The sequence below is a fragment of the Petaurus breviceps genome, unplaced genomic scaffold (assembly GCF_028583685.1).
Source record: "Petaurus breviceps papuanus isolate PSGF00001 unplaced genomic scaffold, PetGlider_PUasm1.0 90459, whole genome shotgun sequence".
Taxonomy (NCBI): domain Eukaryota; kingdom Metazoa; phylum Chordata; class Mammalia; order Diprotodontia; family Petauridae; genus Petaurus; species Petaurus breviceps.
Genome location: NW_027187259.1, coordinates 767,005 through 793,193, shown reverse-complemented (window position 1 = coordinate 793,193; position 26,189 = coordinate 767,005). Strand labels below are relative to the sequence as shown.

General features: G+C 40.2%; 1 protein-coding gene across 8 annotated transcripts in view; it reads left to right on the top strand.

The window, feature by feature from the left end:
• The first annotated feature begins 426 nt into the window (after nt 1–426).
• LOC138141712 (fibronectin type-III domain-containing protein 3A-like) overlaps nt 427–26,189 on the top strand; it is an 84,032-nt gene continuing 58,269 nt past the window's right edge. For 3 of the 8 annotated variants that reach the window (XM_069062514.1, XM_069062513.1, XM_069062507.1), the window contains exon 1: nt 1,041–1,235. The gene's annotated coding sequence lies outside the window, so the exon portion shown is untranslated. The other 5 variants (XM_069062508.1, XM_069062511.1, XM_069062512.1 and 2 more) reach the window with 5 other exon arrangements.

Below are 26,189 nucleotides of genomic sequence, written 5' to 3'. Positions count from 1 at the left end.
ATAAATGCTCTTTTCCTTCCTTCCCACCCCTCTGGTCCTAGGACTCAGACCCTGACCATTGAGGAGTGGGTGGGGGGTAGGGGGTGTTTGGTGGGGTATGTGTGTCTTTGGGGTTTTTTTTTTAACCCCAGATAAAAGTTAGTATGTCTAAAACTTTTCGTTCTAGTTTGTTAATGGTGGCTACAACTGGGGATTCTCTCAAAGTCACTTCTGATTTGGGGAGGTTTTTAAGAGTTATTTACTGTATTTCTTCAGTGCCCCTGACCTTTCCCCCTTGCTGTTCCTTTGTTAGTTGATACTAGTGTGGAACCCTAGGATTCAGCAATCTCCTGGTGTGTGTGTGTTTTTTTTTTCTTTCCCCCAACCCTTGCACTTGTGGGCTGTTGCTAACCCCAGAGAAACAGAATCCCCTCTGCTTCAACTCCCACGTGGTTCTGTTTGCAAATTGGCAACACTAGCCTCTTCGGGCTAGAGCAAGGGAGGAGGGAGAAAGCATTCCCTGGCCTCCTAGGGCCACAAACGAGGGAAAGCAGGCGAGGAGACAGAACATAATCTAAGTGACAGCCAGGAATCCCGGACCAGTGGATCACAGAGACTGCAGATCACTAGAGGGGGAAGGAAGGAAGGGAGCCCCGGAGCCCTCGAGCCCTGCCCGCTTTTCCTTGGGCAGTGACTTTTCCAAGTCATCAGTGGTAAAGCCCACCAGACTGTCCCTATCTTTCTATGACACCTGGGTAAGTTTGCACCGCCCGGCTTGCCCCGGGCCTGGGGGGCCAACGTGGGGCAGCCTCCAGCCCGCAACCCGGTGGGCAGAGCAGGGCAGCAAATGTCCCATGCCCAGGTTCCCCCCCCCACCCCCCCAGTCCGCCGTCCCAAGCGCCCGCTGGCGGGACCGCCCGGCTTTGCGTCGGTCAGTCCCCCCCAGGGGGTGGGGGGGGCGCGCCTGTGGCCGGGGCCAATCGCTCACCCTCGGCCTCGAGGGTCCTGCGCTTTCTCCGCTCGCACCCCCCCCCCTTCAAACCCCCCCACACCGCGGCGCATGCGCAGAGGCCACATTCCATCATGGCGGGGCGGTCCGGCGGCGGGCGAGCGGCTCCGCGCTGAGATTGAAGCGGCACCTTGCCGGCTGGGGCAACTACGACGGCGACGGCTCGCAGCCGGGTTGGGGACGGCGGGACAGTGTCGCGTTTGCCCCTCAGCCCCCCGTGTCTCTCCCACCCTCTGTGTGGCAGTCAGTAAGTGTCTGTGCCCCGTGTTCCCCCCACCCCGGGGCAGCTGGGCTGTGTCGGTGCCGGGCTGAGGCGGCGTCGGCCGCTCCGGCCGCGCGTGCAGAGGGAGCAGACGGCTCCCCGTGCCCCCCGCCCCTCGCCCCTCGCCGGCGGGGGAGGGGCAGGGCAGGGCAGCAGCTGCTGCTGTACATCGCCGCCGCGCCGACCACCGGGCGGCTGTTACTGCTGGGCGCACACATGCGGGGCGCGCGGGCCGGGCTGGGCAGAGCGGGGGGGGCGGGGGGGGGGGGGGCGCGCGGCGGCGAAAACTGGCAGTTGGAGCCCCGGCCTGGGGGCGGGGGGGGGGCCAGGACACGGGCGCGGAGAGCCGAGCCGGGGCTGGGAGCCCTCGGGGAGTGGGAAGGATGCGGAGGGGCTAGAGTTACTGGGCGCTGAGGCGAGGCGAGAGTCGCCCAGCCCCGCTCAGCGGCTCAGCCCGGGTCTGAGCGTGAGAGCCTGGCGGAGGTGAGGGAGCAGGGAGAGAGAGGGAGCGAGGCGGGCGGGAGCCCGCAGGGGGCGGGGGCCGGCCGGAGCGGAGGAGGGGGGAGTGGGGGATATTTTGGGAGGGCTGCTGGAGGGAAAAGTTTCCGAATATGTGGGAGGGGGAGCGCAGCCTGAGGGCTCCTTTTACATCTTGGAGCCGTATTTGGATTTGCTGTTTAAAAAGTGCCTGTGTCCCGGCGCTGTCGGGAGTAAGTGGAGGGACTTCTTTCCCACCCCCTGCACCCTCAGCCACCTCCCCTGCAGCCACCAGCGCTTGGGCACTTGTGCTGTCGCCTGCTAATGCCACGTAGTCTTCGGAGGCTTCTTCCCAGAGATCGGCAGCGGCCCCGGACGGCTCCCTTGGCCAAGGGATTCCTCTCCTCGCCGCCGCACCCCGGCTCTGTAGTGATTGAGAGCCTCGCACCGCTAGATTGCTTTCGAGGCCCCGGATAACCGGTAACCGGCCAACGGTCTGTTTCCTGCCTGGGAACTCACCGTTTGGGCGGAGGGGTGGGGAGCTGGCACGGCGAGGTTGGCCGTTCTTTAGGTGGATGCTTTTTTGTCCTTTTCCACCCCAGACCTAGTGACTCTGGGAGAGGCAGGTTAAGCTTTGTGTGCAGTTATTCTGCTCAAGTGGCCCGTGCTCCCCGGGTGGAAGGACCGTTATCTATCCCTCCTAATGCTTGAAACTGCCTGTTGCCTAACTGCTGCAATTTCCAGCTTAAACTCTGCTGCTTAAATGGGTAGTGGTGACAACCTCTTGTTCGAGGCGGATTCAGATGCCTTTCATTCGGTGATTGGGAGATCAGCCTATTTGGCTATTGTGTGTTATGTCCATATAGTGCCCCGCAGATACATAGGGTAAACAAAAGGTGACTGGTGAGTGAATCGAGTTCTGTTTTAACTAAGGACAGACGACTTCGGTTGTAGGATGTCATTCATTATGTTGTGCAAAAAAATGAAGCACCAGTGTGCTTTTTCATTAGAAATCTTTGAAATGAGATGTTTTGGATGGGAACTTTTTGGAAAGGAGAGTTCTTTTTCTGACCTCATTATGATATGTCTTTCGCCATTTCTCTTCTGCACTGACTATTCCAAAGCAAAGTTGGTGATATTTGAGTGCATTTTTCTAGAGTACTACAAAACTAAGCAGAAATGGACTTGCTTTTTCTCTCTATACTTTTTATTATGAGAATTACTTGAATGGATGCCTTGTGTAGTTCTTTGAAACAAGCTATTTGGGGAACTCTAAGTGGTACTGTTGCAACAAGTTTTTCTTTTCCAAGAGTTGGCCTGAAACAGGCAGCACTTTGGCAATGAGGCAAAATAACACATGTCTAGGACTGTTTCCTTTTTTAAAAAAAATTTTTTTTTTCAAAATTAAACCTGGGTAAATGTTCTGGTGTGGATTTTATTTAAGAACTGAGTGGTTATTTTGCAATGATTGTGCCAGATTTCCAAACAAATTAGGTGCCATACTCCATGAATGCACAACATGCACACCTTTGTAGAAAAGAAATCAAACTTTTCTTCCCTCTTTCTTTCACTCCACCTTGCAGAATGTGAGTACGTGCCTTACTTAACTCTGGTTGCTTTGAAACTACAAGGTGAAAACCCTTTTCTGTATTGAAAAATGCTCATTTTTGAAATAGTATTACTTGCACCCTACAAAGTGTATATGAATACCTGAAAGCTTTTTTTTTTAATTTTTAGAAGTACCAGCATGAGGTATTTTACTTTTGCATGCACTTCATTCCTTTATTCCTTGCCAATTCTGAACTTTTAAATTAATACTTGCCAAGTTATGTTCATATGAAAGCCTATTAACAAGTGAAAGATTATTTTCAATCAGAAGATAAATGAATCACTAACTTGAGAGGCTTTGAAATGGTGGCATATATATCCTGGAAATATTTTTCCATCCGCAGTGTTCTAGGGAACGCATTTAGGTTCTACTTTTGAGATAAATATGAAGATAAGATTAAAACTTTGTTTTCCACAGTCACTAAAGTTTGCAAAATGTTCATTTTTTTTCTTTTCATCAGATTATCAGTACTACTTAATTTATGCCTGAATTATCAAAGTACTATGTTTTTCGTAATGTCCATTTCACCTGCTTTTGTATCTGTCTCAGCAAGCTGTGGTTAAATTTGCCAAGATCAAGGTAGTTACGTTCATCGGTTATCGTTTCTGCAAGCCAGAATTTAGCTGAAGAGTAAGCACAGTACACCTCTTTATTATATCTTTGAAGAGCTCAATGTAAAATGAGTGAGTAATTCTTTCACTTTTAATTCAGATTGCCTATGTTGGTCAGTACAGGCAGGGTATTCTAAAGTCCCAAATCTTTTTTTTAGGCTTTGTGTAAAATTGCTGTGTATGTAACTCCACTAAAATTCTCTTAATAAGGAAAATCTGATCCCAGTTTCATTTTTATTATGCTTCAAATCTGTGATATAAATTGAAGTCACAGTTCATAATACAATTTGCTCTGGCTCTGTCTCAAATGTAACTCAAAATTAAATGAGAAATCATCTGGCACTTTGAGACCTTGAAAGTAGGCAAGTTTATTCCCTCAAAGGTGCAGAGTCTTTTTTTTTTTTTTAAAGACTGGACCTTGGGACTATCTCTAGTGTGCTTCTATTCCAGGTAAAAACAACATGTTAATTTGAAGTAACTCCGTGACTGTTTAGTGAAACATATAGTATCCAAAGAGATAATTTTAAACTTATGAAATAAAGTGTTCAGTTTAGGTGTCGTTTAAAGGCAAGTCAGCATATTTTCTTTACACGTATAGCCTTTAAAGTTGGGAAAGGAGGAACTCACTAGACAGAATTCAAACTTTTGACATAAATAAATACATCAAAATCTCTTACTTAGCACTATTTATTTCTATCAGCAATCTTTTTTTTTTTAAAGCAATCGGGGTTAAGTAACTTGCTCAAGGTTACATGGCCAGTTATTTCTGGGTGTGGTGCTAAGTATCAGAGCCCCCATTGGATCCCAGGTCATCCCGACTCTGGGGCCGGTGCTCTTACTCGCTGTGCTACCTGGCCGCCCCTATCAGCAATCTTGATGTGCAGAGAAGACTAATTTATAGTGGTGGCTAAAGGACCTCTAGAAGTCAGTAGCCTTTCTAAAACTAAACATTAGGTGACAATATGTATATTTATATTTAATGTGATTTGGGATTCTAAAAATTGAGAAATTATCAGATGTCTTGTGTCCTTCTACAGGTAAAATGGTGAGTTCTAAAAAATCAGACTATACTTCCTTTTGCACACTCCATAGTGCTAAAATGTTATTCTAATATTAGAGTAAGACCATACTATTTAGAAGGGGAAATTGTACTTTGGAGATTAAGATAAGTTTTAGGTAGTTGTGGTTACATTAAACCAATGAAAGCAGTATATTTATAGATATTAATCTAATACAGTAGCCCTTCACATTTCCATGCCTGAGCCACTGTTTTTCAGATCATGAAGTATCACTCACTGCATCAAAGAGTAAGGGGCCACAACCCTGAAATTGAGGCTTGAGAGTCTGTCTAGGAATTAGAATATAACACATGCTCCCTATGAGCCTATGGATCTTTGCCAGAGCTAAACATAATTTTATGAGTTAGAAGGTGACTGCTGTCTGTAGCTCAGACTTTCCTTTTTTGGCCTTAGTTATAAAGTAAGTAAAATTTAAATATAGTGTTACTTTAAGGAGAAAATCTTACATAAGAAATGCCACTGGGGGGGGGTCAGACCATTTGTCCATCCTACCTTGTTTTCTATGTCTGATCGTGCTAACAAGGGAGATTTTAGATAAATGCACGGTTGTCTTCTAATTTAAATTCCATAAGGTCATATAGGCTTCCCAAACATCTCTACCTTTCCTTAGTAACCTAGTCTGGATTTATCATTCATTAATTTATTGTGTAAATCGTTCTTGAAGCTGCTCATATTTTAGCCTATATAAACTCTTGGGGGTAATTAGTTCTAGAAATCAGTAACCCACTGTTCAAAGTAGGGCTTTGTTCTAAGTCTACGTCAAGGCATGCCCCCTAGAACTCATTCTAGGATTGCAGGATTTGGTGATTGAGGCCATGTTTGCCTGACCCATATTACTTATGACTTATTTCCATCAAATTTTCTCCTAGCCTTTTTTTTCCAAAGTTCAACCCTAATTTTTTTTTGCCTGTCTTCAAGGATGGTTGCTTTCTTGAGACCCTTGATAATTCTATACCCCTGTCCCCAAATGATTGGTTATTTCAGCAAGCATATTGTATTATTGCTTCGGAAAACTGTAATATAATCTTCCCAATAATTGCATATGTATGGAATGTTAATTTCTGGCATGAAAATGTTGTGGTCTGCTGTATGGGAATCTGCTTATCTTAAAAATATTGCCTGGCTGGGGTTTTTTTTAAGTGTACCCAGCATCTTTCATGTTTTATTCTATATGCATAATATCTGCTAAGAATTCTAAAGGATTTGTGATTTAAATTATTTTCTACCAAATCAGCATTCAAAATAGCAATTTTTCAAAATCCTTGTTTTCCAAAAACATTTATTCATTATGTCTATGTAGGGCAACTTGAAAGTCGTGCCTTTAGTATTTAATCTGTCCTTGTAAATGCTGTTTTCAATGCTTCCTCTCTCTCTCTCTCTCTCTCTCTCTCTCTCTCTCTCTCTCTCACTTAGAACCATTTTGAAGATGGTTTAGTGATATTTAGTGATTCGTGATGTTCCTTATCTTGATCATGTATAACCAGAGCTACATGGTGGTTTGAAATAGCACTAAAAATGTGTGCTTGTCCAAATCAGTCATGTATTTTTCTTAGGATTTGGTAAATAAGCTGTAGTTTTTCTTGCTTTACAACCCTTATTAGCTTAAAGGTAAGCCTTTCGTTTGTGATGATTCCAGTTTTATATAGGAATTTTATAGAGTTTTGCATATGTTCTTTATGTGAATAAAAATATAGAAATAACCATTTCATAACATTTAATGCATATAATGTGTCTGGTTCTAGATCTCTACCCTGATCTCCCACTTTCCCACAGGACTTCTATAAATTCCAATGGGGAAGATGGTGGGTATTTGTACAGAAATATCTTTCTGTCTTCACCCCGGCTTATTTTAGTATGCTGCAGCAATATTGAAGCAAGGAGACATGTATAATCAGTCTCTTCAATTTTACAAATAAATACATTTTATAGTAGTCACTGTATATGACAGAGAAGAGAGTTCAGATATTCAAAGACTTTACATTCAGTTTTGGCTTCAATATTTAAATTATTCTGTTAATTTTTCCATGTGCCATAATAGTTTGTATCATCAGAACTTAAATACTTGTAAAGTAACATAAGGACAAAGAAAGACCTTGGTGTAAAATTATGTAAGCAGTGCTTCGGGCTGTTAAGTACAGTCCTCTCAAGTCCTACATGTTCTATGAAGCCTTCTGCAGACAGCATTGATTTCTCCCTTTTTCTGATCATGCATGGCATTTACAATTAATAACAACTTGAATTTTACAGTCCTTTCTGGTCTATAAAATACAAATACATCATCACATTTAATCCTCACAACAACCTGCCTCCCTCTTAAAACCGCTCCTGGGATTTTGAATCTTTCCTTTGCACTTAAAATGGAATTTGAAACAAGAAGCCCCTTGAGGGCAGAGACTTTGTCCTTTATTCCTTAGCACCTACCAAAGTACCATCCATGACACCATTGCTTTCTTGTTGCCCTATATGGTACATTTGTTAGCTCGTATTACCTTGTATTACATTAAGCATATAGAGGGAGTTCTGCATTTTCAAGCATCCTTTTTAAAAAGTTTCTCGCTAAGTTTTTTGGAACTGTGAAACAAATTTTCCCTTAGGAAAAATGTTATATCAATGATGGGCTAGGCCACACTTAGCACACAATGCAGGTGAAATACTGTATGTGATATTTGACATAAAAAATAAAAGAATGCTATTCTGATTGTAATTTAAACAATTTAATAAGGCATTTTATTGTAAATGCTGGTATTTGAGAAAAGGGTAGTTAGTTAACAGGTAGACTAATACAAAAATTTCTGAAGGACAATTCAGGGCATTTTCAAGGACTTTAGAGGCCAATAGTATTATTCGTTATCATGTCTAATTTCACTTCTTAATTGTAGATTTTGTTTTCTTTGATACAGATATATTAGTAATACTGATCTTTTTAAAGAGCTATCAATCAGTTAGATCCCTTTTTCCTTTTTTTAACTTAGAATTTTCTGAGGTACATAGGCTACAGCTGGAAGAAGCATGGGGTTTTGTTAAGATCACCGATATGTAGGTGGAAGGAATTTCCAAGGCCATCTTGTTCAATCTCCTCCTTTTTATAGATGACAAAACTGAGGCCCAGGGAGGTTACTTTATTTTGCCCAAGGTCATACTGGTAGTAGGCATCAAAGGCAGGATTTGAACCCATGGTTCTCTTTAAAAGACTATTTATACATTTAAGTAAGTGATTGCTGGAGATGGAATTAACTGAATGCTAGTGGCAAAAGAGGCAAGTTGGAGGGAATCTTTATTCCCTTGAGTGGAGTGAGGGGGCCAGAGGGAATATAGTTAAAAAAAAAAAAGAGTAAAGCAAATATGTTGGGTTGGCTAGTCCCTGTGTTGGCCACCAGGTGGTACCATTGGCCCAGAACAGTTTGGTTGCTGTCTAGAGGAGCAGAAATGGTGAAGAGAATTTTGGTCTGAGTGTTTAGTTGGACATTTATATAAACGAGGCATTCATAAGTAAGGGAGCACTTCTCCTGTCTTTTCCATGTATAAAATATTTCATTTATGTAAGCCTTGTCTCAAAGATATTGAAAAGTCTTTGAAGGCAGAAATCATGCCATATGTTGCTTTATCTCCCCAATAGTATATGATGCATCTTGAGCATATAGTATTTAATACTAGCTGGTATTTATAGAACACTTTAATGTTTGCAAAGTACTTGTGCATGTATTATTTCATTTGATCCTTACAACAAACCTGAGAGGTTGATTGTATTATTATCCCCATTTTATAGATGAAGAAACTGAGGGGCTAAGAGGTTGAGACTTGCCCAGAGTTACACAGCTACTAAATGACTGAGGCAGGATTTAAACTCGGGTCTTAATCTCAAATACAGCTCTCTATCTACTGCACCACCTAGTATTTTCCTCAATAAATGTTTACTGAGTTGAGTTAACATTCTTTTAAGTAAAGCTTTTACCTTGTTTTTCTGATTGTAATCACCCAAATCATTTAATTTCATAGTATCTATTTACTTTTACACTTCAGTAGATCTTTTATCACAATTAGTATTCTTTCCAGTGATATAAATCACAACTCATTCATGTTCTTTCATCCTGGGTGACTTTTTTTCATACTCTCCCATAAATTTTCTACAGGGGATCTGACTAGTATTCTGGGGGCCTTCCTCTACTTCTCTTAGCATTTCACAGACAGCAGTGGAATACACAGGTTGCCCATTGGTTATTTCTTGCTCTTGCTACATGACCAGCTCACCTTCTTTTCCAGTCAGGCATCTCTCCAATGACATTCTTTATGCTGCTTATCTTGTACAGTCCTGGGATTGTAATGTGTTAACAGTCTTCTTGTGTCCACCATATACCTCTCCGAAGCTTTTTGGGAGTAACCTCAAATACTAACTGAGGGGGCTCCCCCCTTCCATGACTCAGCAATATATCAGCATCAGAATAATAATGTTTACCAAAAAGATGGGTCTTTGTTTTCAAGATGAAGCTTGGGGTCATTAGAAGCACTGTATAGTTTCCTAAAGGCAATCCAGCTCACTCTCTTCTTCCTGTTTAATTCTGGACCCAGCTCCTTGTCCACACACAGTGTCTTTCCAAGATATATGTATGGATGGCCCAGTTTTATGGGTTGTCCATCAAACTGTATGTTAGTCTAAACAATAGGCAGTCATTTGGGTTTTTTCTGTTGTAAATAGGTCAAAGTGTTGAGCTTTTGCTTAGGAGGATCTAAATTCATCTTTCAATGAGAGAAAACTTAACAAATTTTGTCTAGCTAACCTAATTAGTATGCAGTGAAAATTGTCTTACATCGGACCTGGGCTCAGAAACAAACTAGTTGCCTTTTGGAACAAGGCCTGGAACTAGAGTGGCCTTGAGTTCAGGGTTGGGGGTGGAGGTACCATTCTTTGTTATTTAACTCCTTTATATTGGTGTTTTCTGACTTTGGGGGTCTGTTGATCTACTTAGTGAAAATACTGATCATTTTTCATTGCTTTCCTCATAGCCCACCTCTATAGTCCTTATCCATTACTTATATCTTTGGGAAAATCCCACAATTAAAAATGTGTTGCTACTGTATAACTGCTATGTAACACATCATTTTGCTTTTTGACATAAAGGTAGATCCTTTTGAAATATGTCAAACATAAGGAAAAAATTAATGTTAGATACACTTGATCATTTTAATAGCTTTAACTAGATCTTTAAAATTACAAATCCTTAAAGAAATTATATATGCAAAATGCTGATTTTTCATTGTTTTATAACATGTAACTATATACTGTTAATTCATGCTATACCTTAAGCTGACTATTATGATGAATAATTATTGTATCAAACTATGATTTTTATCACCATTATGATATTTATAAACTAGGCTACATGGTTTAGTCAAAGAATAATGCAGTTTTATGTTGTTAGTGGCCAAAACTAAAAAAATAGAAAATCATACCTTATCAAAGTTTTATGTAATTAGCATTGATGTTTAATATAAATTTAAAGGAGTAACAGAGCATATTAATCTGCTTTCAACCTGGAAATTTCCCAGAAGGCTTACATCTCCAAACATTTAACAGTAGTATATTCCAGAAATTACTTTTGGGATATTTCAGGGTTTACTTTTTAATGCACCTGTATGTAACTTCATATTTCCATTAAAAAAAAAATAAAAGACCTGAGTAAGTGGTTGTCATGGAGAATTCCAAGTCTGATGAATACTATTTTTGGAATGGAGTAGGGAACATGAGCTGCACAGTGAACTCTGCATTCTGAATTGAAGCACACACTTGGCTGTTGGAAATGAAAAAAAGGTTACAAAAATTATGAAATTACAGGGAGTCAGAGCCTAGAATTTGGGTCCTGAAAAACTTTGGAGGCAAGAGAATTCAGATTGGCTTTTGTGAACTTAAATCAGGTTGATTTATTCTAAGAGGTGGTTTCATTTTAAAAGAAAGGTTGCTGGTAGTGCCTTGAATTTAAAAAAAATTGAATAGTACTCTTTGAAATGAACACATTTGTATCACAGGATAAAATGTGCTTAGTTTTAGAACAGCATTTCCACTCTTTTGAAAGTTTTCAAAATTAGCCCAATCTGATCTAGTATATTTGTTTTCCTTTTCTGTAAGGTAACATATGGTTGTGATGATTATCTGACCAAGAAGGGAATAGAGTAGTTCCTATTATTTGAAAATCCATAAACTAATATGCTTTCTTTCTTTCCTTACTTTTTCTACATTGGTATTAGTGTTTAAATGCATGTAAGTCTCATGGCTGAGCTGTCTATTTTCTCTATGTGGTATGTACTAGGACATAAAAATACTTTTATTATTGTGTGCAATAGGCCATTTAAACCTCTCTTTGCTGCAAATCTTGAAGCAGTTTTGAAACTCTGAAGGTGTTTTCCTTTTACTTACAATACTTAGTCAGTATTATAAACCCTGCAGAGGTGCCTGAATATCTCTTTTAGCTTGTTTGTTTTTTCCTCCTGCCTCCCTGCTTCTGAAGTGGCTGATGCCAGAATTTTCTGCTTAATTCTTTGCTTCAGTTTAATATACACAGAACTTCCCTAGATGAATTTGTGAGTTTTTTTTTCTCTTTTTGGAAATGCCCCTCAGCATTCTGTGGTTTTCCTCACATGATAATTTCTTTAAGGACTGCTTCATATGTGAAGCATCACAGCTATAGAGAATAATGACAAAGTTGTGGGGAGAATAGCTTTCTAGAAGAATTTATTGGGAGATTTCAAGAGAATGGAAGCAAAATTAAAAAGCCGCATTGAGAAAGGTACTTTAGTAGAGAGAATAGTTAATTGACCTACCTAATGAGATGGAAAATAGATTATGTTGGGGGAGGGGCACTTCTTGAAACAGCCAGAGAGATTCTCTACACTGAAAAAAAATCCTTGGCAACCAAGCCTTTGTCAAACTGTCCTTCATTATGTAGTTATTTATCTTACTATATGTGGGAGATGCAAGCATCAGCTAAAAACAAATGTTAAACTATCTGTTCTAAGAAATAAAATCACCTACTATATTGGCTTTTTATTTGGATCCCCGCTTTTATGACTAAAATGTCATCAACGAAGATGACTAAAGCTTATTGGTTCCTATATTTATGCCACATGTTTGATCTGATACCAGTATTTTAGCTTCAAACATGAAGATGTACTTATCCTTGTGGCAAAGACAAACAGAAATGCAGTAAGTGGTCAGGTTATGGAAGTATTTGTGGCTCCTTAAATTGATTCTCTACCTTTTAAGCCCTGAGCAATTCTTTGTTCCCTCCTCAAAATACAAAGGGACAGACGCTACACCAAAGGTAAGTATTCTCAAATCCCAGATATTAAAGCTAGAAAATTGATTTGGAAAGGCAAAACAAGTGTTCAGGCATCTCTCTACAGGAGTAACAGTTTTGATTTCTAGCTTAAGTAATTTTCACAAGTGCTTAGAGATGAACTCTTTATGGTCCTACACAGTGTTCGTAGATTATTCAGGTTTGGAGTATTCTTTAAAACCTTGGTCACCCTTTCCTGATCTCTGTCTCTATTCATGCTTCTCGGAAGGGGAAAGAGCAGATCGTTCTCAGTTAAAGTCAAGAAAGTTCTCTTAAGTGATGCCTGTGTTTGGGTAGAGGATGGAGCAATAATCCCATTACAAATTCTTATAGCAAGACTTCTCTGAATCTTAAGACTATTGAAAGAAATGAAGCTTGAATGTCACACGAAGTTGAACCAATTTATTAAAAACTGATTTTAGATTTAACTTCTCTAAATCCCACAGTTCCTCTCTTGTGGTTCAGTCATTTCAACTATGTCTGACTCTTCATTTAGGATTTTCTTGGCAAATACACTGGAGTAGTGTGCCATTTCCTTCTCCAGATCATTTTACAGATGAGGAAACTGAGGCAAACAGGGTTAGTGACTTGCCCAGGGTCACACGGCTAGTATGTATATGAGGCCAGATTTGAAGTCAGGCTTTCCTGACACTGTATCCACTGTGCCACCTAGCTGCCTCCCAAAAAGGCCACAGAAATCAAGATGGTAAGTCAAATGATATCCCCTCGGGATACCATGAGGCCTTGTATGTATAGTGTACTCATCTAAACCCACTGTACTGTAGAAAGCCTATAATTGTGTTATTTTGCTTGCCCCATCATACCGGGTTTACATGGGGATTCTGTTTTCTGATTCTAAACAGCTAATTACTACCTAAATGCAAGGTAAAAAGTATTTCCCAACTTCCTGAGTATGTTGGAATGATAGGGCAAGTGATGAATTCACCTAGGTTGCTCTTGTACTCCAGCCTATTAATTTCTTATCCCTTGCAGTATCTCCAGTGGATAGAGAATCAGTAGCCTTTTCATTGCGAATCCTTCCCTGATTAGTTGTACCCTTCTCAAGGGTGGATATTCCAAAATACATCTTTCTGGCCTTGAGAGTGATAACATGACCTGCAAGTTCCAGTTGCCTTGACTTTATAGTGATTTGCTAATTCAGCTTAACCTTCCAAGACATAAACTTATTGCAGTACCTTCAGTCTGAAGAATTTGTTTCAGGAAAAGGGTCTCAGCACACGTGAGACACTTGGCTCAGACTGGGTCTGAAAACAGCTACTTCTCCACTGTATTAAGTCTGAGAAATCAGGTTGAGGTTGTTGATTTGACCAGTTTCTTTGTAATGTGAATTACGTGGACTTTGACAGAACTTAATTTAGTCATTGTAAAGAGTACTGTTTCTATAATACTGTGAGTTTTTTCCTTGACAAGAATGAACTTTCACATATTGTTTTAAGTTTGTACCACTGACACCTGAGTATTTTAAAAGATGCAACAAGTCACTGGCCATCTTAGAAGTACTTAATGCTACTCCCCTTCAGCTTAAGAAAACCGGTTTCTAGGGAAAATGGCAGCCCTACTAGCTGTTTTGGACTTTAAGTATCAATGTCTCAATAACTATGTTGTCTGATGATAACAAATATAACTCCATTTTACTGAACCCAACTCTCAAGATGTTAAAAGCTAGCTTTTACTGTGTCTCCAATGATTCTCCAGGGGTCTCCCAGCCCACTTTTCCAGTCATCTGAATTGTGACCAAAGGAGACTTCTATTGGGATACTTGATCCCATTCCTGAACAATTTAAGACCTAGGAAATCCCTGCAGAGTCTTGATCAGCTCTATAGAAAATTCAGGGACATACAAGTGGAAAAGTGAGTGGGGTGGAGGGCTGTGAGGAACAGAAACCCTCCCTGCTCCAGTCAATCCCTACATCTCTTGATGAGGCTCTTGGGGGCTGAAGTTTTTGAAGTTCCACCAGATCAGGGGTTCTTAATCTTTTTGTGTGTCATGGAGCCACCTTTTTGGAAGTCTAATGAAGTCTTTGGACTCCTCAGAATAATGTCTTTAAAATGTACAAAATACATAGAATGTGTAGGATTGCAGAGGACACAAGCTAAATGTTAAAAAAAAAAAAAGCCCAGATTCACAGAGCCCAGGTTGGAGGGGGTATACATTTGGGAGTAGTATTCTCTACCTCTCCAGAAAAGGGGGAGGTAGTGTTGTATGATTATCTGAGCCTTTTTAAAGCAACCTTCTTCAGGTATTCCAACCCCTAAGGACCCCTGCTAGCTAAGAATATTCATTACTTCTCACACGTCAGTCAAGCTCTCTCTCTGACAATCTTTCAGTAAGGTATAACTTTATTGCTGGGCCATCTTATTTCAGCTCATAAAATCTGGCGCTGTATTATCAATGAAAAGCTGTGGGTATTTATTTGTAGAATGCATGTGAAAAGGATCTTCATGGGGCCAAGAAAATTCTGGCTCCGAACTCAAGTACTTACAAAGCAGCTGGCTAAAAAAATATTACTGACAATGCAGTGTATTTTCACCAGATGGTGTTTTCAGATGTTATAGCTCAGCTGTCCCTTCTGTTAAACCAAGCTCACTTCTCACTTTTTAGAAAATAAAGTTACTTATAGATGAGTTCATTAGAGTTTCTTAACTTCAAATGATTTCTGCTAAGTTTGACTATTTTCTAAGATCTACATTGTTAGTACATTGGAGAAAAACAACTTGAGTTGTGCTGCTGTGTTCCACTGTGCATTTTAAAATGCTTTTGAGTGGTAGCCCAGCCTTGTAGGCTGTTTAAAAAAACAAACAAACCAGCAAGCTCCAGTCTTATCTGTCTTTTGGAGAGTAGTCAGGATGGTGTGAAGAGCTATGTGCCAGTGATTTTTGCCTTAGGTGGGGAAAATTTTTTTGAAAGATCCTATAGCCTTGTCTCTAATGGGTGCTGTCTGGCAGCTCCATTGGAAGAAAGAGACCTGTAATAGTTAACATTTACCAAGTGCTCTAAAGTTTCCAAAGCACTTGGTTTATAACAGTCTTGAGGTAAATAGTGTAAATGTTATCTTCACTTTACAGATGAAGGAACTGAAAAGTGAGGCTTACATAACTAAACTGAGGTTTTCCTTTAGTTCTCCCAATGACTGACTCTGGCACTCTGTATGCTGTAACAGAAACATTGAGTAAAGGCTAAGATCTTTAACCCAGAGATTGGTCAGGAGGCAGGATAGTATAGTACAAAGAACACTGGCTCAGGAGTCAGAAGATTCAAATGCAGTATCTGATGCATGCTACCTATGTGACCCTGAGAAGTTCACCTCACATGAGCTCTATAGGCCTCGGTTTCCTCATCAGTAAAATAAGGGGTTTGGAATAGAGGGCCTCTGAGGTCCCTTCCAGCGCTAGACCTGTAATCCTGGGAAATTCCCCGTGATCCTGCCAGTTTCCCGTATCACTACACTAAAGCAATGTAAGCATCTTTTTAGAAGAAATGTACTCATATACCACCCCTCCTTCCCCCACTAATTTTTCTTGAATGTCTAATAGGAAGAGGCAGAGTTTTTTTCCTTGATTTCCTTCAGCCTCAGAGCATATGAACATGTGCTAATTTGCATGTCTGGGTCTAATAGGCTTGTCAAAGATGATCATCATTATGGAATTTGGTCACTAAAAAACAGAAAAGTGTGTTGGGGTATATCTTTATGTTGAATCTTGCATACTTTACCTTAAAGTAACCAATCTCTGAAAAACCTTCAATATATGGCTTATTTCATGTAATGTCTATTTTGAAATTTAAAAAAAAACATTATTGCCTGCTGATTTTCCATTAGTGTCTCATTCCAAGAGGAAATGTCTATCTAGATTTTGAAACCAAAGGAAAACTTAATGATATAAAAATTAGGTTTTGGAAATTTGGTAAAGTTACTCTTGAAAATTATAATATCAGTTAAGTGTGTTTTTACCATGGAAATCTGAAAACAATTTTGTCATGGTATTTTGTGGTTCTTAGTATAAAATTTGAAATAGTTTCTCCATATAAATTTTTAGGGTCTTCCCAGTGAGTAAAGGAAATTTAGTATAGAAATACCAGTTTTCTTAAACCAAAGACTCAAGAAATTAAGAAGTACTTGAGTGTACCTTTAACTTGTGGATGCAACAATTGTAGAGATTCTTATATATATGAAGAATTGCAGGTTTGCAAGGTCATGTAACAAGTACTTTAAATTGTTTCTTTAAATCCAACTTAATTGACTATTTATTAAGCACTTATGCTTAGATTAATAAAACATGGGCCCCATTCTCAAGGAATTTAAAATCTAATATTTCACTTATTACCTGTTCTTATTCTAGTTTATAGAACATTTATACCATACTTAAGAATAATGATTTTTTTTCCAAAAACATCTAGAATTCTGACCATTATCAGCCTATGTATCAATCAGAGAAGCAATACCAATTTACTAAGCGTCTTCCAGTCATCAATCATAATTAATCACCTACTCTGTGCCAGGCACTGTCCTCAGTGCTGGGGAATGAGATACAAAGAATTAATTCCTATTCAAAGAGAATTTAGATTTTAAACATGGAGACAAGTACATAAGTAATAATAGCTAGCATTTACTAGTGCTTCTGTTTGCAAGGCACTTTCCATGTACAACCAACACTGGGAGTTAGGGGCTATGATCATCCCCATCTTACAGATGAAGAATCTAAATCTCAGAGGTTAAAATGACTTGCCCAGGGTTGTGGTAAGGGTAAGTGTCCAAGGTAGGATTTGAACTCAAGTCTTCCTGATTCCATGTCCAACTTTGTCCCCTGTCCACCTCAGCTTATAAAGAATAAATACAGGGACAGCTATGTGGCGCAGTGAATAGAGTACTGGCCCTGGAGTCAGAAGGACCTGAGTTCAAATGCAGACTCAGACCCTTAACACTTACTAGCCATGTGAGCTTGGGCAAGTTGCTTAACCCCAATTGCCTTCCAAAAAGCAAAAAAAAATAAAAAAAAAAGAATAAACACAAAGGGAAAAGATATAAGGTAGGGAGGGACAATGCTAACAGTGGGAGGGGGTATCAGGAATAGCTTCATTCAGAAGTGGTGCTTGAAATACTTCTGAATAATAATAATTGCTCACATTTATATAGTGTTTTAAGAATTGCAAAGCATACCTCAGTTGATCCTCACAACAACCTACAAGGGTAGGTGCTATTACGAACTCCATTTTACAGATGAAAAAACTCAGGCCGAGAAAAATTAAGTGACTTTACCTAGTGTCACACAGCTTGCCAGTGTCTAAAGCAAGATTTGTGCTCAGGTCTTCCGAATCCAAGGGTCACATTTTATCTCCTGCACCATACTGCCCCTCATAAGACAGAGATGAAGAGGACTTACCTTCCGAGTATGAGAAATAGCCAGTTGGCTGGTGTATAGAGTGCTTGGAGGAGAATGATGTGGGGTAAGACTGGAAGGGCAGAGTAGGGCCAGCTTGTGAAGAGTATTAAATGTCCAAGAGAAGATTTTCTATATTTGATCCTGGAGGTACTAAGTCAGAGGCTACCTAAGTAGTTCAGTCAAGAACTAGGGTTAGTGGCTTGTGAATGAAGAGAAGGAGCATTTGGATAGAAATAAGATTTGGCACCTGACTGAATTGGGTGGGGGAGCGAGTGAGTAAGGACTCGGAATGATACTGAAGTTATGAACCTGGGTGACCGGATGGTGGTAGAAGAGTTAAGTTTGAGGGGAAAGATAATTCTGTTTTGGACATGTTTAAGATGCTGATGAGATTTAAAGCAATTGACAATGAGAGACTAGAGTTAAGAAGAAATAGGCTGGATATATTGATCTGGGAGTTATTTGCGTACAGGTGACAGTTATACCTATGGTAGCTGAGGAGGTCACCAACAGAATGCAATGAGAAGGGGTGGAATGTGGATGATGATACAGAAAAGAGGTCTATCTAAAAGAACCAAGAGAGAAGAGAGAGTTCAGGAGGGGAAAAGGTAGTCAGTCAACAGCATCAGATAATGGAGACAAGTCAGGAAGGGTGAAGATGGGAAAAGGCCATCAAAATTGGCAGATAATTCAGAATTTTGAAGACAGCTGTTTTAGTTGAATGATGAGGTAGGAAACCAGATTTTTATTTGAAAGCCAATACTTGGAAGAATACAAATGTACCTCCCTTGAAATCTGAAAGAGTCCTTATCATATGATTATTATGAAAATACTGTTTAAGCACATTTTATATGAGTGGCATTTTCTTTTAAAATATCTGCTATAAAATAAGCTTGGATAGGTTTCAAAATTTGTAGTAGAATAGGGTATTTAGAACTTGTCATTAATGCTTCTTTTAAAACTATTAAAATGTAGTGATTACTGAGTTAGATTGTTTTTTCCCTAAGAATTCATTTAAAGTATTTGTTTACTGTAGGAATTTCTTAGCCCTCTCTTCTTGAATTTACATGATTTGATGATATTTGAGTTAGAATCTGACAAGGAAATTAATCTGGAGGCAACTCGGCTTAGTAGATTGCCAAATCAAGAAGCATTTATTAAGCACCTACTATGTGCTAGGCCCTGTGCTAAGTGCTGGAAAAAGAAAGAATGGCAAAAGCTGTCCCTGCCCTTGAGGAGCTCACATTTTGTGGGGGCCACAACATGTAAATAACTGTGTACAAACAAGACATATCCAGGATAAAGTGCAGATCATCCCAGCCTGAAGGCACTAGTATTTTTTTAATTTGTAGATTTTTTAAAATATTTTTTTAGTTTTCAACATTCGTTTCCCAAAGATTTTGAACTACAGATTTTCTTCCCATCTCTCCTCTACCCCCCCCATCCCGAGATAGCAAGCATACTGAATACCACTTCCCCCCAATCTGCCCTCTCTTATATCCCCCCCTTACTTTCTGAAGGCACTAGTATTGAGGAAAACAGGGAAAGGTGGCATTTTAGCTGAGACTTGAAGGAAGCCACAGGGCAGAGTGAAGGATGGAGGACAGCTAGTGAAAAGGCACAGAGCTAGGAAACGGAGTCTTTTTCAGGGAACAAGCTGGCCCATGTCACTGATCATAAAGTAAGTGGAAAGACTGGAAATGTAGAAGGGGGCCAGATTGGGTTTTCTGTTTGATTCTAGAGGTGATAGGGAGTCCAGTGGAGTGTGACTGAAGGGAAGTGACGTGGTTAGAACTTTGCTTCAGGAAGCTCACTTTGCTAGCTGAGTACAGGATGGGTTAGAGGGGAGAGATGATGCAGGGCGACTAGTCAGAAGGTTGGTGTGATGGCCCAACAGGAGGTGATGAGGGCCTGCACCAGGGCGTGGCTGAAATAGTTTTAAGTGACTTAGCCAGGGTCCAATAGCTACTAAGTGTCTGGATTTGACTCCAGCTCTGGTGCTCTATCCACTGCCCCACCTAGCTCCCTCAGTTAATAGGAAAGTTGGGAAGAGTTTGTGGGGGGAGGGAAGAGGGTTGGAAGATACTGAGTTCAGCTTGGGATATGTTGAGTTGAAGATGGCTACTGGCATCCAGTTTGATATCTCCAATAGGCAATTGGAGATGTGAGACTGGAGGTCAGGACAGAGAATAATTTGCATAGAGATGATAGTTAAATCCATGGGAGCTGATGAGCTTCCTCAAGTGAGGTAGCAGAGAGGGAGAAGAGAAGAGGGCCCAGAGAAAACCTCAGGGAACAGGCACAGTTATCAGGTGGAACCTGGCTAAGGATCCAACAAGGGAGACTAAGGAAGAAGGGTGAGTCAGTGCTAGGCTTGGAGTCAGGGGACAGGTGTAAATTAGGGGTTAGACTAGAAGAGCCTTTCCATCTCTGTCTCCACTCCTCTGTTTGCTACCCGATCCTCATTTCAGCCAGCCTCCCCTTTTTTATGCAAGAATGGTCTCTTCTTCCTCAAGAGCCACTGGTATGTGGAGTTCTAAAGAGACTGGGAAGATGGCAAAGAAAAAGGACTGAATTATCATCTCAGGCTGCCTGGAGTGGGCCTGGTGTTAGGAGAGATGTGAGCTTTACTCTTGACTCAGACCCTGACTCTCTGCACAAGGAACAAGTCATTTCGTTTGTCAGGGCTTCACTTCCTTCATCTGTAGAATGAGGATAATGTTTGTACTACCTGCTTCACAGAATCATTGTGAGAAAAGGAGTTTCAAGTTTTCAAAGTGCTAAGGAGATGTGAGTTATATGAGGCAGAAACTGAATCTGTTCTTGGAGATTTGCTTAAAGTCAGAGGGATTCTAGGCACTTTTCAAAATAATCCCAGAAGGTCTTATGCCTGAACCAGTTTGCCAAGAATACCAGGGTCCTTTCTGCTTTGTTCTCATTGTACCATTTTGAAGTGGTAGAGACCTGTTGGAGCTAGCCTTGCGTAAGTACTATTGGCATGCTGTTCTAGCAGCAAATTGATTCTTTGAAAAACGTGATGTTGGGTGAAACGTTGAGAGGACAGCTCCACATGAACGATGTCCTAACTGCATAATCAGCCAAGCAGTGTTACGGCAGGGGACGTATGGGCCCTATCTGACTTAATTTAAGGATATTACTGTGAAACAATACTCATTGTATACCTGTAATGTTTTGGAGAACCTTATTTATTTATCAACTTGGCAATTAATTTACCTGTCATTGTCAGCATGAATAAGACTTCTTGCTACTTTTAAACAAAATCATACTTGCTACTGAATACAGCCAAGCCCACAGCCACACAGGACCTTAAATACAGTGTAATTTCCCCAGATTTTAGCAGGATTAAGGCAATCAGAAAAGGGCCAGAGTCATGTGTGGAGAATGAAAAAGTATTGATAATGCTTAATAGATATGGGGGAAAAGTGTGAAACAGTATAAATGGAAAATTTGAAAACCTTTCCATAAGAAATGGCTAGCATCTGTTCAGTGATAATCCAGCATAAAGTGCATGTCAAATCACTTCCTGATTTTTTTTTAGGGTAACAGTTGTGGAATCTTTAGTTATACGAGGTAGCATTGCCAAAAAAAAAATCACACATTAATGTGAGCTGCCATACATAGAAAATCTAGTTTGGGACAGATTGAAAATGGCTATAAAACATGCTTAGTCTTTTCAGAATTATGTAAATGAGTTAATGTCATAATTAATGGATGATGCTTATCACCCTTGGAGATCCTCAGAGCTAGGTAAAGACACCCTTCGCATTCTGATTCTTTCAAAATGCTTAGATCTTCTTTTAGGTTGCCAAGTAATTTTCAGAGAACTCTTGAAAGTATTCATTTCTACCATATTGGTGGTTCATATTTCTACCTTCTCGAAAAATTGAGATTTGCTCTGTGACTCTGAGCCAACATTTTCTCATGTAAAGTTATGTGAATAATTTGGCTGACACTTTCCATCCCAGAAATGTTGTACTATATTGAGGAGTTTCTATATGTGGTTCATGAATCACTTATGGAATTCCTGGAGTGAGTGATCTGAATCTTGGCAACTAGAGGTATGTAAGTGTGACATGTAAAGTGGGGGTTTTGTGCCAGTTTTTAGATCTAGAATCAAATGGAGCTGAGCCTCTGACAGGACTTTCTCAGTATTTAACTTGAAATTTCAATCTCCTGATGTGTTTATATATTTTTTTTCTAAGTTAAGGATATCCTTATCCACATTTTTAGTTGGGTGATCAGCTGATGTACCCTCTACAAATTTAAGAAATACGGGTGCATTTTTAATTGGATTTTGCTATAGGTAGGCCTTCAATATTTTAATGGATTTTACTTATATTAGCCCTCCCTCCACTGGTGCAAATCGCAACCTATCCATGCCTTTTTATCATCTGTGATCAGAACAAAGATGAATAAGACACAGTCCTCACCCTTGGAGATCTTAGATTCTCACATGAGAGAAAATTATTAATAATTTTATATACACTTATGTGTGTATATATATACACATACATATACACTTATGTATATATATAGAGAGAGAGAGAGAGATAAAAAATTATGATGAAAGACACTGGTAACTACTATAAAAGAGGCGTGAGTGAAAAACTCAGACTTCAGATGAGGGACAGCATAGGATTATTGTTTCAGAGCTAGAAGAGACCACAGAGGTCAAAGAATCCAACCCTCTTATTTTAAAGATGAAGTAAGTCGGGGGTGGGGGGACAGAGGAGAACAAGAAAGGAGAAATATGGAGGAGGATGGACTGCAACACACCTGGAGATCATTGTATCTCAGCACTTCGGACCCATAGGTAATTGTAGAATCTGTCCAATGGTTCGCTTTTCCTTTGCAGCCCTTTCATAATTCAAGGACCCTTCCTCTGTCGTTGTCCACCATGATGCCCCCCCCCCCGCAAAGCATAATTTTCTCTTACTGGGGAACTACTAACTCCCAGCTCTCTAGGAATTTGTGCTGCCAGGGCTCAGCTGTAACACCCTACTTTGCCTATAGGTGCTATTACCTACCCAAAGTCATTTATGAGTGAGGATTTGGGTTACCTAAAACAAATTTACTCTCTTCTTTGTCAATCCATAACAAAAGTTCTCCATATCCAGTCTTCTTCAGGATACCTTTTCAGGTACTGTTGTGGGCATAGGAGCTCTCAGGAAATGCATGTGTATGTGAACAGTACTTGTTTTACATGAAATAAAAATAACTGCAGCTTGAACTTCACGTAACCTGCAAGAGCAGTAGGAGAAAACCTAAAGTTATCAGCGATGAACAAAGTGTGTTAGATGTGTTCATGTTTAGAACTGTAGGTGGCATAATATTAATAGAGAAGCGTACTACATTTGAATGCCTTCAACTAAATATAGTTAAAATTCCTGAAGGGGTTTCCCCCCACTCTAATTAATTTAATTTTTGTCTTAAGCACTTCATTTCTTTTATAAGACTTAAGTTTAGGTTCCTGAACTGAGGTGTGGTATGTCACATTCCTGGAAGAGAAGATTTTTAAGGCCTATCTATAAGTCACTAAAAATAGGGGGTTTAGACTCATCACTTCCAGCATAATTTAATTTTAGCATTGCGACTGGCAGCACTATAGTACAGGTATTTTTAGTAGGGATAATTATATGTCATCTGATATGAATATATTTTATATGCTGTGGTAATTCAGAGAATGGTAAATTGGATGACATGGCCTGACATTCAAATGCAAATAACTTACTGGAGTAATCAAGAATGATTAAATAATTTATGCAGTTTCATCTGTTGTTAACCAAAAGCAAATAAATAGTAACGTATTTTATACGAGGTATGTGTTTTTCTGACTTGGTGTGCAGTTTTGGCAAGTGCAATGTTTAGCATTTGTATAAAAACTTGACTTAAGGGATATTAGCTTTAGGTCTCATCTATACATTCTTAGGGAATGTTTTTTAGAGAGATTCAGCCAATCTGCAAGCATCTAAGTCACCCACTTACATGGGAACTTTGATCCTGGGGATACAAATGTGAAAGCCCCTGAAAAGTAGAAGGATAAGCATAGCAATGGTGGTGGTGGTGATTTTTTTGTAACATCTTCGGTTTAGTGTGATACACCTACTGTTACGAGACACATGTATAACCAGATCTTTGTCTATTTGCCTACGGTGAGCAAAAAAATAAAGGAGATAGTAAGCTTAGCTGTTTTAACTACTCCTCTCCTAAGTTGTAAAATGTTTATAATGACTACTTTCCCTGAATGCTGTGGAGATCAAGAGAGGTGGTATAACAAGCAACCGAGGGGGTCAGAATAAATCATCTCTAACAACCTAGAAGTCTCTGAGTAGAATGCATTGGACAGTGAACTAGACTGGACAGTTGCATCTGCAGGGTTGGGTCTTTACAGTGTTTGTTGAGTGCAGCAAAGATCATTCATTGTCTCTCTGGACCTGTTTTGCAGCTGAGCCTAAGAAGGAAAGACCCTGTTAAACAAGCTTGGATGCTTCGAGTAGGAAGCTGCAGTGTGTAATGAACTACTGTCTAACACTTGGACTAAGACCAGCAGCCATTTAGCTGCTTTGTAGCTGGAGAGCTGGCAGAGTCTGGGCTGGAAGAAACACAGATGATAAAGCAGGGCTGCAAACAGTACGCACCTGGCCAGATGGCCACGGGGACTAGGCTAGCCCATGTTTGTGACTGGTAGTATCATGCTTTTACAGATCATGTATCACAGTTGATGGCAATAAACATAATGTAACTGCTGAGATTGATGGGCCTGCTAAAAATCTTGTCTGTGTGTGAAACGGTAAAATTTTGGATCTGATCTCCACAGCTGACTTAAAGCCTTTTAATTGTAGTGCATTTTAGCTTCTATTATCATTAAGCTTTATGCTCCAATTCAGCTGGGCCCCAGATTATTGTGGTTATTATTATAGCTGTCTTAGCCATTTGAAATCTTCATCTTGTATGGCACTGGAAGCTTTGGGCACAGAGCGGTTGCCAGGAGACAGCCTGAGGTGTATTATTGCATCATCAATGAGGAAGGTAGTTATAACAAAGCTCTAAGCCCTTCACGGGCTCTAGACGGCAAATCTCCAATCCAATGTACAGTGCTTGAAAGTGAATGCAACAAATGGCAAGTCCATGCTGTTACCAGCTCCTTTAAAGGGTAAAGGAGGGATGGTTTTTAGGGGTTGATGGGGAAAGGGAACAAAGTTCTATTCTGTGTTTATGCTGTTCTATTCTGCCATAGGATTCTGTTTGTCACCCTTGTACAATGTGAGCAATATTGTATTTATTTGTGGTTTCTCTGTTGTTAATAGTCTAAGAGTGTAGTTGGTGAATTTCAAAGTCGTTTTTCAGTTTTTTCTTACGCAGTTTGGGAAATTGATAGACATCAATGTTGGCTGGTCTAAGTTGGCACCTTTTTTCAGGAATGGGATGGTAGTTTTTTATATGGTGTTCATATGTAGGAGAGGTACATTTTATCTGGTGTGAAAAGGGAAAGACTAACTGGCTCACAGTAATAGGAACTGTTCTGTATTGTGTGGCATGTTACATTTTCCAGGTATTTTCCATTTTACTTATTTCATTATATTTTTATACCAATCCTGTAAGGTGAGCAAAGCAGGTATTATTTTATACTCCTTTGGGTAGATGAGGAAACTTCTAGTGCCCTGATGTAAATTCTAGTTTAGTTGATGCTGTTTGATTTAATGAATAGCCTTAGAGCTAGAAAGCTGGCTTCTTTTTCTGGCCAGGGCACTATGAAACATTTATCAAAAGCACTAGGTCCTTCACACATTGTAGATCTTACCCAATGGACTTTGAAATGTACTATTCTTGGGAATCACCTACTTGGATCTATCTTCTTTAACTTTGATTTGCTGTTCAACTGTCCATCCCTCTTGGAAATGGAGCCGCGTTTGCTGCCGCTTCTCATGAGTATATGAGAAGAACCAAACTCTGTGATTGCACCTTCAGTACTGCCCTTTCATCTGTGAGGTGTGGGATAAGGGCTAGAGTGCTGGATTTGGGGGGCGGAGCCAAGATGGCGGAGTAGAGTGCTGGATTTGGGGGGAGGGAAACCCGAGTTCAGATTTCACCTCTGATGCTTTGTAGTTGCATAACCATGGGCAAGTCACACGTCCTCTCTAAGTCAGTTTCCTCACCTGTAAAATAGGGGTAACCTGGCAACATCTCACTCTTGACTCCTCATTCTGCCTCACTCCGTATATCCAATCAGTTGCCAGATCTGGTCATTTCTTTCTCCAGCTTATCCCACATGCACCTCCCTTCCTCTTCTTTTACATAGCCACCACTCACCTTAGTTCAGACCCTCATCTGCTCTCACTTTGATTCTTGCAGTAGCCTACTGGTGGGTGTCTCTGCCAAGTCTTCACCCATTCCAGTTCATCCTGTACTCAGCC